This window comes from Manis javanica, chromosome 17 (genome assembly GCF_040802235.1).
Source record: "Manis javanica isolate MJ-LG chromosome 17, MJ_LKY, whole genome shotgun sequence".
In the NCBI taxonomy this organism is placed as follows: domain Eukaryota; kingdom Metazoa; phylum Chordata; class Mammalia; order Pholidota; family Manidae; genus Manis; species Manis javanica.
Window position 1 is genome coordinate 61,015,334 of NC_133172.1, and position 9,446 is coordinate 61,024,779.

Genomic DNA, 9,446 nt, shown 5'->3' on the forward strand with positions numbered 1-9,446 from the left:
ACGCTCTCATCCTATCGCCAGGGGTGCCCAGACATGCTGATGAACTTACCAGGGCAGCGGCCTTGCTGCGCTCCAACCTGCAGAGGCCTTTGCCAAGTCGGCGGACAGGCCAGCCTGGTGGACCCGGCTACCCCAGGCCAAGGCCAGGGACCCTCCTGCAGAATGGCGACTGCTGGAGCACAACTGCCCTCAGCAGCGTAAATGGGCCCCCGGAGGCCGAGAGCGGCCCTGCCCACGGCCGCTGCCTCCCCACACTCAGGGCAGAACCTAAGCCTTGCTCCAAGAGGCCCAGGCCCTGCGCACCAGCCGCTGCAGGGAGAACCGCTCCATCCTAACTCTGTCAAGCTCTCCAGAAACCCCTTTCCCAACACCTGACTCTAATCCGCCTAAACATCAGCCCATGGAAAGTTCTGGTTGTCTCCAACGAGCTTCACAGAAGTGGCTCAATCAAGATTGTTTTTTGTCATGGCCGTTGAAGAAAGACTTGATTGTGAGGTTTGCAAACCACTCTTTCCTAAAGGAGAGTCCCATTTTCTTTCAGATGAAAAGAAGCTTCTTGATTCAAAAGACAACTTTGCCTTTAGTGGACTGTGAGCCCTGAGACCGATGAATCTCTTATCTTTTCTCAACCTCACTTGTTTCCTCTGAAGTAAGTCGCTTCCATGTCCAAAACTCGATTTGGGGGATTATCAGTTCTCTTTGGAGCCCCTGCAGGATGAACCCAGAGCACTGGGGGAAGGGTCCTTTACACTTTAGTGTTTCTCTTTCAGGAGAATAGTACCTGCTTCCATTTGTAAGTGTTTATGATGCGCCACACCCAATCCCAGTTTCTGTCCACTACCTCCCTGTCAGGTGGTCCAACTACTGTCCTCATTTTATAGATGAGAAAAAGGGACTCAGAAAGGTTAAGTGATTTGCCCAAGGACACACAGCATGTCTCCAAGGGACACAGGTGCCCAGGCTGACTCACTGCAGAGTGTAGAAGATTTGAAATCAGCATTTATTTAACTCTTCTGTCTTCTTGTGGGTTTTTGTTTTCCCAAATCAAAACCAGTTGCTGTTTTTGATTTAGTTGGATTCTGGTAGGACCTCCCCAAAATGCAGAAGATGCCTTTCCGGAATAACTGGGAACCATTTACACAATAGCTGTCAAATGTGTTTGCAAGAAATAAATTATATAGAATAACACTTGAAAAGCTGTCATGAATCTCTGTGGGCAGCCTTGTCTACCCCCAAATTGGTTCCAGCCTTTTGAAGAACATGTTTTCCCTCTTTTTTCCATGTTTGTTTGTCTCAGCTTCCCTTTCCTTGCTCAGATTTCCCAGACTTGATTTCCCAAGAGGCTGAGTCAAAGCCTCCTGCTCACCTAAATGTTACAGGGCCACCCTGACTCCCAGTCATCTTCATCCAGGCAGAGTCACCAAGGGGAGGCGTGCTGTCCAATGTGTGGCAGTTTGTTGGGGTTTCCCTCCCCAGGGCTCCAGATTTGGGGGCCCCCTCATAGAGTGGTCACAGGCCATCCCATCAGCCTGAGCTTCTCCAAGCCCCTCTGTCGGGGGTCCCCACCCAGACCTCCTGAATCGGCCATGCCCAGGAATCTGCATTTAGGTGCATGTGTCACTTTCAATCCCTTGCTCTCTTGAAGAAAAATATCTTAGGCAGATGGAATCCTGTGCCGCAGTTCCCAGGACACAGCCAGGAACCTGGGGCCTCAGCTGAGGTTTGTTCACCTAAGAGTTCTTGGAATGATGCAGGATTCCAGCACCCCCAGCCTGGCCGGCGGTGCACCCCAGTGCGTGCACCCCTGAAGCTTTAAGAGCAGCTGAAGAGCTGAGAACAATGTTCCATGGCGACATACACAGTTGCTTCAGCTTTGACAGGAGCATCTGCCTGTTTCTACCTTCTTTTCCTTCAAAACATCCAAAAAAATATCCTTCTTTGAAGAAAAGAGGAATTCTGTCATCCATGTGTTTCTGAGCACATTGATAACAGGGAAGACACAAGCAGCTGAGAAAAACACTTTATTAGGAGTTTGCAATGATCCACGCATTTATGCGGCAAATTCTTGCCTGAGCTGCTGTTGCACACAGGCACAGAGGTCAGTCACAGGCCTGGCCCTGCCCACCCCGGGCTGGCGGCAGGGACAGACCCCGTGACTAGGTATTCAATCAGGGGCTCAGACCCAGTTTGAGAAGACAGGAATGTTTCTATGAGATCTGAAAGAGGCGGGGGCTGTGGGCCTTGAGGGGGGCTTGAGGGACCGGGGGCTGGACGAGCATTCCAGACAAAGGCAGCCCCCCCAGGGAAGGCCTCTCGGTGGGAAGGGGCTTGGGGCATTTTAGGAACGGAAGCAAGCCGGGGTGTGGTGAGGAGGCCTGAGATGAGTGTGCCACGCTGAAGGTTCCAGAACACACTGCCCGCGCTCCTTGTGTTTGGCCTCACAGACACGAACCAAGTGAGAGCTGCCTCTGACCATCCGATGTGACATTCCGAAGGTGTCCCAGCCCCGGTCAGCTCGGCCTGTGGGGAAGTCGTCCACATGCTCAGAGCCCCGCTTCACCCCATGTCCGCCGAGGGCAGCCAGGAGAGATTGGGAAATAGGGTAACATTTTCCAGATGTCCATGGCAAATCCGGCCTGGCCTCTAAGAGGGACTGTTTGTTTGGCTTTCTGAGGTTTATAAACAGCAGGGTGAGGTTCCCCGCCTCCCCTCGTGAGGTCGGGCACGTGAGGAGGCCAGGGAGCGCCCACCCTGCTGCCCACATGGCCATCCCCGTGGCTCCTGATGAGGCCCTTCCTTTGGGGGCCTCAGGTGCTGCTGGCCTTTGAAGATGCGGGGCTTGTCCATCCAGATCTGCCCCTGCCCTTGGCACCCTGGGCCACCTGTGGGGACCAGCTGCCCACTTGGCCCAGTTGGGTTTAGCTGGAGAAAGGCCCAGCGAAAGCCGGGATGGAAGGCGTGGGTATTGACCACCCCCATTCCGTCCCCGTGGGTCTCAGGGGCTGGCCGGTCCCTCCATGGCAGTCTGGCCCCTGGACACAGACCGTCCTGGCTCCCTGACACACTCACCCGTGGCCCTTGCCAACCCAGGAGCTGGCTGCTGGGTGTCCTGTCCCTGCCCGGCTGGCACGCAGGCGCCCCGCTCTCCCTCAGCAACCCGCTCTGCCAGCCCCCTTTCCTCCTCGGTGGCTTTCCTGTGACCCTGATGAGATGCTGGAGCCGAGCAGGGTGGTCTCAGCCTGAGACCGCCGGCTCCACCCCAGGACCCAAACCCACTGCTCCGTGCAGTGAGGGGACTTGCAGCTGGGCCTTCGCTCTGACGTCCCAGCCCGTGCCTGCTTCAAGAAGGGACCCTTCTAAAACCTATCCCTGGAAGGCAGTTACCTAGGTAGCTGAGAAGAGACGCAAGCACAGAATAAAGAAAAGCGAAAGAGTTTTGAAATCTGGTTGATGTGACCCACCTCTAATTACCCCCAAACTGGACCGTTTCTTCCCCTGATAAAACGGAGAGAATTGCCATTCCCTCACACGATTTCGGGAGGAGCCGCAGACAAAGTTCGGCCAGGGCCCCGGGCACTAACGGGAGACGGTCATCATTAATCATCGGCAACCCGCACCATCATGGCGCTGGCAGGTGGGCGCTATTCCACCACGCAGAGGGGAATCAAGGCACTGACAGGTCAGGCAACTGGATGCCAAGTTGACCTGCTGGCGAGTGGCACAGCCAGCCTGCTTCCCAGTCCTTCTGAGCCAAGCCCAGGTTCATCGCCCTGTGACAAAACCCAGACGTGCAGTGGTGGCCGTTGTCCACGTGCCCGCCTTCCTCACTGGAGGCTCGGGTTCATATGGTGTGAGTATTGCTCACACTGGTGACACCCCAGGGGCTCAGCATTGACTAAAATGTCATCCACCTGGATCCCCGGTGCTCTAACTCCTGGGCATCTTCCGGGCCATCTCTGTCCCCTGTGCAGGGTGAGGACTGGTCCCTGTCCAATGCCCCAGAGGCTGGATTCTGCCCCAAAGAGCAGTGGACAGAGGTAAACTCGAGGGAGGTTGCCCTGCGGTCTGACCAAGCGCAGAGGATCCCAGGGCATGCCTTTGACATGAACGCAGCCCCTCTGAGACCCATGAGAGCCCCAGGTCCCGTGTGGCCCCATCCTGCACAGACACCTTCACCGGTCTGCCCCCAGGCCCAGCTAAGGCACCATCCGCACGGAAGGGGCTGGAGGGCTGGTTTCAGATGATGGCACAGATGGCTCGTGTGTTTCCAGATAGACGTTCAGCACCTCCTTCCTCTGACTCACTTGGTGGAAGATGCTCACATGGGCAACCCCGCTGGGGCCCCCCAGGCCCCACAAACCCCACGCAGAGACAGCGCATCGCTCTTCCTCCAGACGCCTTGGGCTCCCGATGCCCTGGAGCCCCACCATCCACCCCGTCCTCCACGAGCTGGGGCCTCTCTCTGCTCTCCTCGCCCCCTGTCCCTCACCATGCAGGGGTACCACTGCTGCCCAGCCCTCCATGCCCGTTCTCTGCCCCCTGCACAGCTCCTTCTGGTCTCCCCAGCTCGGCAGCGTTCAGCACACTGGCCTTGTTTGTGACCATCACCTCTGGTTCCAGAACATGTCTGTCACCCCAGACCCATTATGCAGCTGCCCCCTATTTCCACGTGCTCCCGGCTCCTGACAACTGCCAACCTACTTTCTGCCTCTATGGATTTTTCTATTCTGGGCATTTCATAGTAATGGGGTCACAAATGTGTCCTCTTGTATCTGGCTTCTTTCACTTGGCCTAAGTCTCTCAAGGTCCATCCACGTTGTAACATGTGTCAGAGCTTCCTTCCCTCTCATGACCAAACGATATTCCACTGTGTGGAATCAGGGCCGCATCCTGACCCCAGGAACCCCCAAACCAGAAGCACCCTGCTGAGCTGTTCCCAAATACCTGGTCCACATGAGAGATAATAAATGTTTACAAACATGTGCTGGAGTGACTCATTACACAGCAATAGCTAACTAATACAACCCCCCCCCTTCTCCCCACAGCCGCTAGAATGGTCCTTTTATGGAGGGAACAGCCACAGCATACTGAGAGAAAGAAAGGAAAGAGCAAATAAACAAGTGAAGGACAAGAGAGGGCGCCCAGAAAGCAGCTCCTCTTTGCCAGCTCTGTATCTGCCAACTAACAAATGTATTAAGAATGATTAAGTTAGGTCATCAGTGGATGCTGAAAACTTGCCAGGGGTGATTGTTGGAAGAACAGATTATTTATAGTCTCAAAATACTTCCCCACAAATTATTTATTATTTACTAAGGGGAGAAGAATAGAGTTCCATTGGAGAAAACAGCAGACATGAGCTCAACCAGGTGATCAGGCTGAACATGAACAACTTCCAGTCGTCCACTTTGGACCCTGCCACCCTACAGCATGTGTGGTCTGACCCCTGGCGGCCCAACACGGCCTTCCTAGAGGGCCCTCCTGGCACAGCGGGCCCACCCCGGGGCAGAGGAGAAAGCCAGCCGTGGAACAGGGAGCTGAGGCACAGGACCTCAGCAGGTGTGCCGGATGCTGTGATTCTACCGGGAGGATTGATATGGGCTCCAAGGTGGCCCTGTTGCCGCATTGGGAGAGTCTTCGGTTATTATTTCTGTATTTATGTCGCACGTTCGGGGCAAGTATGCTCATTCATCCATTCATCCAGATTCAGCTACATCCATCTGTCTGTGATCAGCAGATGGAAAAAATCCAACACATCTTGGCCCGGAAGCATAGCGATTTTCTGCTCGTGAGAGAAATTTTCTGTAAGCTTACTGTTAGAAGGGAACTTCACTAGAATCGATTTTGAGAAATCAGTTTTGTTCTAGGGCTAATGAGCTTTTTAATTCGTTTACAAAAAAACCACTAACGTCCTCAGGCTTGGCAGTCCGTCTCTGGAACATCCGCATCTTGCGTAACTGAAGCTATGCACCCTTTCGCTGTTTTCTGCTTCTGTGAGTTTGACTGTTTCGGAGTCATCGTCTAAGTGGGATCACGCAGTGTCTGGCTTATTTCCCTTAGCATGATGTTTATCAAGGCTGCAGCAAATACAGGATTTCCCTCTTCTTTAAGGCTGAGTAATATTTCACTGTGTGTCTGTACATCTTCTCTATCCATCATCTGTCTGATGGACATTTGGGGTGTTTCCATAGCAACCAAGGTGTTTATGTGTCAAAGGGTCTGATGGCTGTGCCTTACTCTCGAATGGCTCAGGGTGGATACACCCATACATCTCGACATAGAGAGCAGGAAGGACGAAGCAAACAGGGCCCAATCTAAACAGCTGGTGAGTCTGCATAAGGAATATATGGGAGTTCTAGGTACTATTATAGCGACTTTTCTGTGAATTTGAAATTTATCCAAGTTGAAAGTTACCAATTAAAATTTAAAAAAAACATTCAGTGCTGGCTACACCAGACAAGCCGTCTGGACCCGGGGAGCCCACAAGCCACTAGGTTCAGCGTCTGGACTAGGCTGTGACCTGCAAGGGCAGACCCCACATCCCCAACATGGAGCACAGCACCACACGTGATATGGGTGGGTGTTGGGGACCCAGCCTCGGACGGGAGAGCGAGCCAGCCTGGAAGTAAGAGGGACAAAGAGGAGGTGTCTGTGCCCGAACAGAGACTGGAATTGGGCAAGCTTGAACCTTCTGACTGTTCCTCAAACACCCCAGACACACTGCTGCCCCAGGGCCTTTGCACCTGCTGTGCCCTCTGCCTGGAATACCCGCCTTCCCCCGGCTACCCTGGCTAAGAGTTCCGCAGCCCCACCGCTCGCCTCACATGCTGCTTTTCCTTTTTGGTCCCCTGTAGAACTTTCTGAAAACTCATTCTTACTTATTTGCTGTATTGTCCATCCCTCCATCTAAAATGTGAACTCCGCAAAGGCAGGAATTTTTTGTTCTTTTTATTCACTGCCAAATCCCCAGCGTCTAGCAGAATATCTAGGACATAGTAGGCATTTAGTAAATATTTGGCAAAAGAAAAAAAACCAGGAAGAGAGGGAAGTGGGGGCAGGAAGGAAGGAAGGAAGGAGGACGGGGGAAGAGGGAGGGAGGAATCACGAATGTCCCTCCCTCCTAGGCCGCAGCCCCTCCGCCCCTGGGGAGCTCCTCAAGGCCCCCTCCCCCCGTCCCTCTGCCACGTCTGAGCCCGTCTCCATTTTTGGTCAGTCCGGGCTCAGCCCCAGGCGGCAGGCCAGGGAAGGACTGGGCCTCTCTCCAAGGACGGAGTTTTCTTCTCAAAGCCGATTGACATTCCCACTTAAAAAGACATTGCCCAGCCCAGAAAAGCCCAGTGCAGGCTTCCTGCCTAGTGCTTGCTCGGCTGTGGTGGGGCCGGGCCAGCTCTGGCATCCATCCTGAAGCGCGTTTAAATGACCCCCTGCTCTGACCCATTTTTTACTGTCTTTGGCCCACCTGCCATCTGTCAGCCACTTCCTGCTGGAGCCCCGGGGTAACAAGAAGTGGAGTGGCCAGGCCCAGGTGCAGGGCGGCTCCCAGGTGGGACCAGCAGATGTGGGCTTAGCTGATGGGCTTGGCCAGAGGCTGGCACTTGGTCTCGGTCGGTCATATGTTAATGCCACCTCACCTTGGTCAGAAAGGAATGTGGTTAATTTCACTCTGGGGACAGGCTGCGGATCACGGCAACCTCAGGTGCCAGGTGCGGACTGACGGTAAGGCGTGGCGGTTCATGCTCACTCTTGTCCCCTTGGGGTGCACCCCAGGCCTCTGGGTCATCACTTATGGATAGAGAGGGAACCTGAGGCTCTAGGGCTCTTGCCTGATGCCAGCAGAGGCAGCCAGGTAACCCCCTCTCCCTTCGCCTTCCATACTCAGGGCAAAGTTAAGATGCTTTTTCCTCCCAAAGCATTTTTGCATATGCCACTGTCACATAGGCATCATGCACATGACAAAAAACGTTGGACAGGCTGAGGCTGGGGTGGGGCCTGAAATCATACCCTGGCTGGCTTACCCCCTGCCCTGCCTCCCCCTCCCAGGCCTGCTTTCCCGGGAGCACCTCCATATTGTCGCCCACGAACCCTCACCTCAGGGCTGGGCTTTTGCAGGCTCTGACCTAAGACACTGCATGTTTTGGGGTTTTGCACCAGCACCTGGCACAGTGAGAACATGACTGATTTAGTAACTTATTCATTTAATGATTTATTCATTTACGAAATAGATATTTACTGAGTACAGACCGTGTGCCAGGCACTATGCTGGGCGCTGGAATGTCCACGCACGTGTGCCTGTGTGTCTGTGTGTGTCTGTGCACATGTGCTTGATGTGTTTCTATGTGAGGAGCAGGTGACGGGTCGCATGTGCTGTAAGTGATGGGACCTGAGCCACTTTCCTCACCTTCAGGGGGCTGATACAAGGTGAGCTCAGGGGGACCATGTCCTCAGGTTGTCCCCCAGGACCAGCTGCTTCAGGACAAGGGCTGCCCAAAGCTGTGTGGGTGTCAGAACGCTGGGCACAAGCTGGTGAGGTTTGGCTAAGGAGCCCTCCAGAACAATGGAACTTTGTGCCAAGTCCAGCTGCCCACCAGCCCCCACCCCCTGGGAAGAGTCTGACGCCAGAGAAGTGCAGGACGCAGGCAGCCTCGGAGGGCCCCCTCTGGGGCTGGGCTGACAGAGAAATGACACCAAAGGATGACTAGGAGTTGTCCGGCTGGAGGGTGTGTAGAACAGCTTTCTGAGAAGCGGGCAGAGCGCTTGAAGAGCCCTGTGGCCACAGGAAGTCTCTCTTCCAGGAACTATGAGAAAGCCGTCCTTGCTGGAGCAGAAAGCATGGGGAGTGAGACGGGGCTGGGAAGGTCAGCGGCCTGCTCACTCATAACCTCACAGCTGGTTTAGGAATCTGGCCTTTATCCTGAGCCCTGGGGAGCTACTGCAGGCTTAGGAAGGGCAGTGGCGGCTGTGCTGGGCAGCGCCCTCTGGTGGCTGTGCGCGGAGCGGCACCCTCTGTGCCCGCGGGCGGGGCCAGCCTGCAGACCCCCTGGGGCTCGGTTCTAAGCCGTCCTTGCAGCGTGTGGTTGTGGAGTCCTTCCGAAACTCTCCAGCCCACTCTGCCGGTGGATAGCCCAGAGGGGCCAGCCTCCCAGATGGCGTGCCACCAAGCCACACTCTCCAGGAGACACAGACGGACAGGCCAACGCTGCGGGGAGCAGACCCAGACAGCCAAAGGTCTGGCCCGCCTGTGTTTTCTCCACCGGGCACTTAATTTGTGTCTGACTTTCGGTGCTGAGCATGGAGGGGAGGGGTCCGGGTGCCTTCCCTTACCCATCCTGGAGGGACCTTTAGTCTCAGACATTAAATGTGTGCACACGAGCATTGAGCCAACCAGCCAGCCAGCCAGCCAAGGAGCAGGGATGGAATGTCTGCAGCTCAAATCCTCCTCATTAGTAAGG

At 54.8% G+C, this 9,446-nt stretch overlaps 1 long non-coding RNA gene across 1 annotated transcript; it reads right to left on the minus strand.

The window, feature by feature from the left end:
• Positions 1-2,322: 2,322 nt before the first annotated feature.
• On the minus strand, positions 2,323-4,877 carry LOC140847036 (uncharacterized). Its single transcript, XR_012126634.1, has 2 exons — positions 3,462-4,877; positions 2,323-2,520 (listed from the first exon to the last, which is right to left on the minus strand). It is a non-coding gene; the product is annotated as an uncharacterized lncRNA (long non-coding RNA).
• Between the last annotated feature and the right edge of the window lie 4,569 nt (positions 4,878-9,446).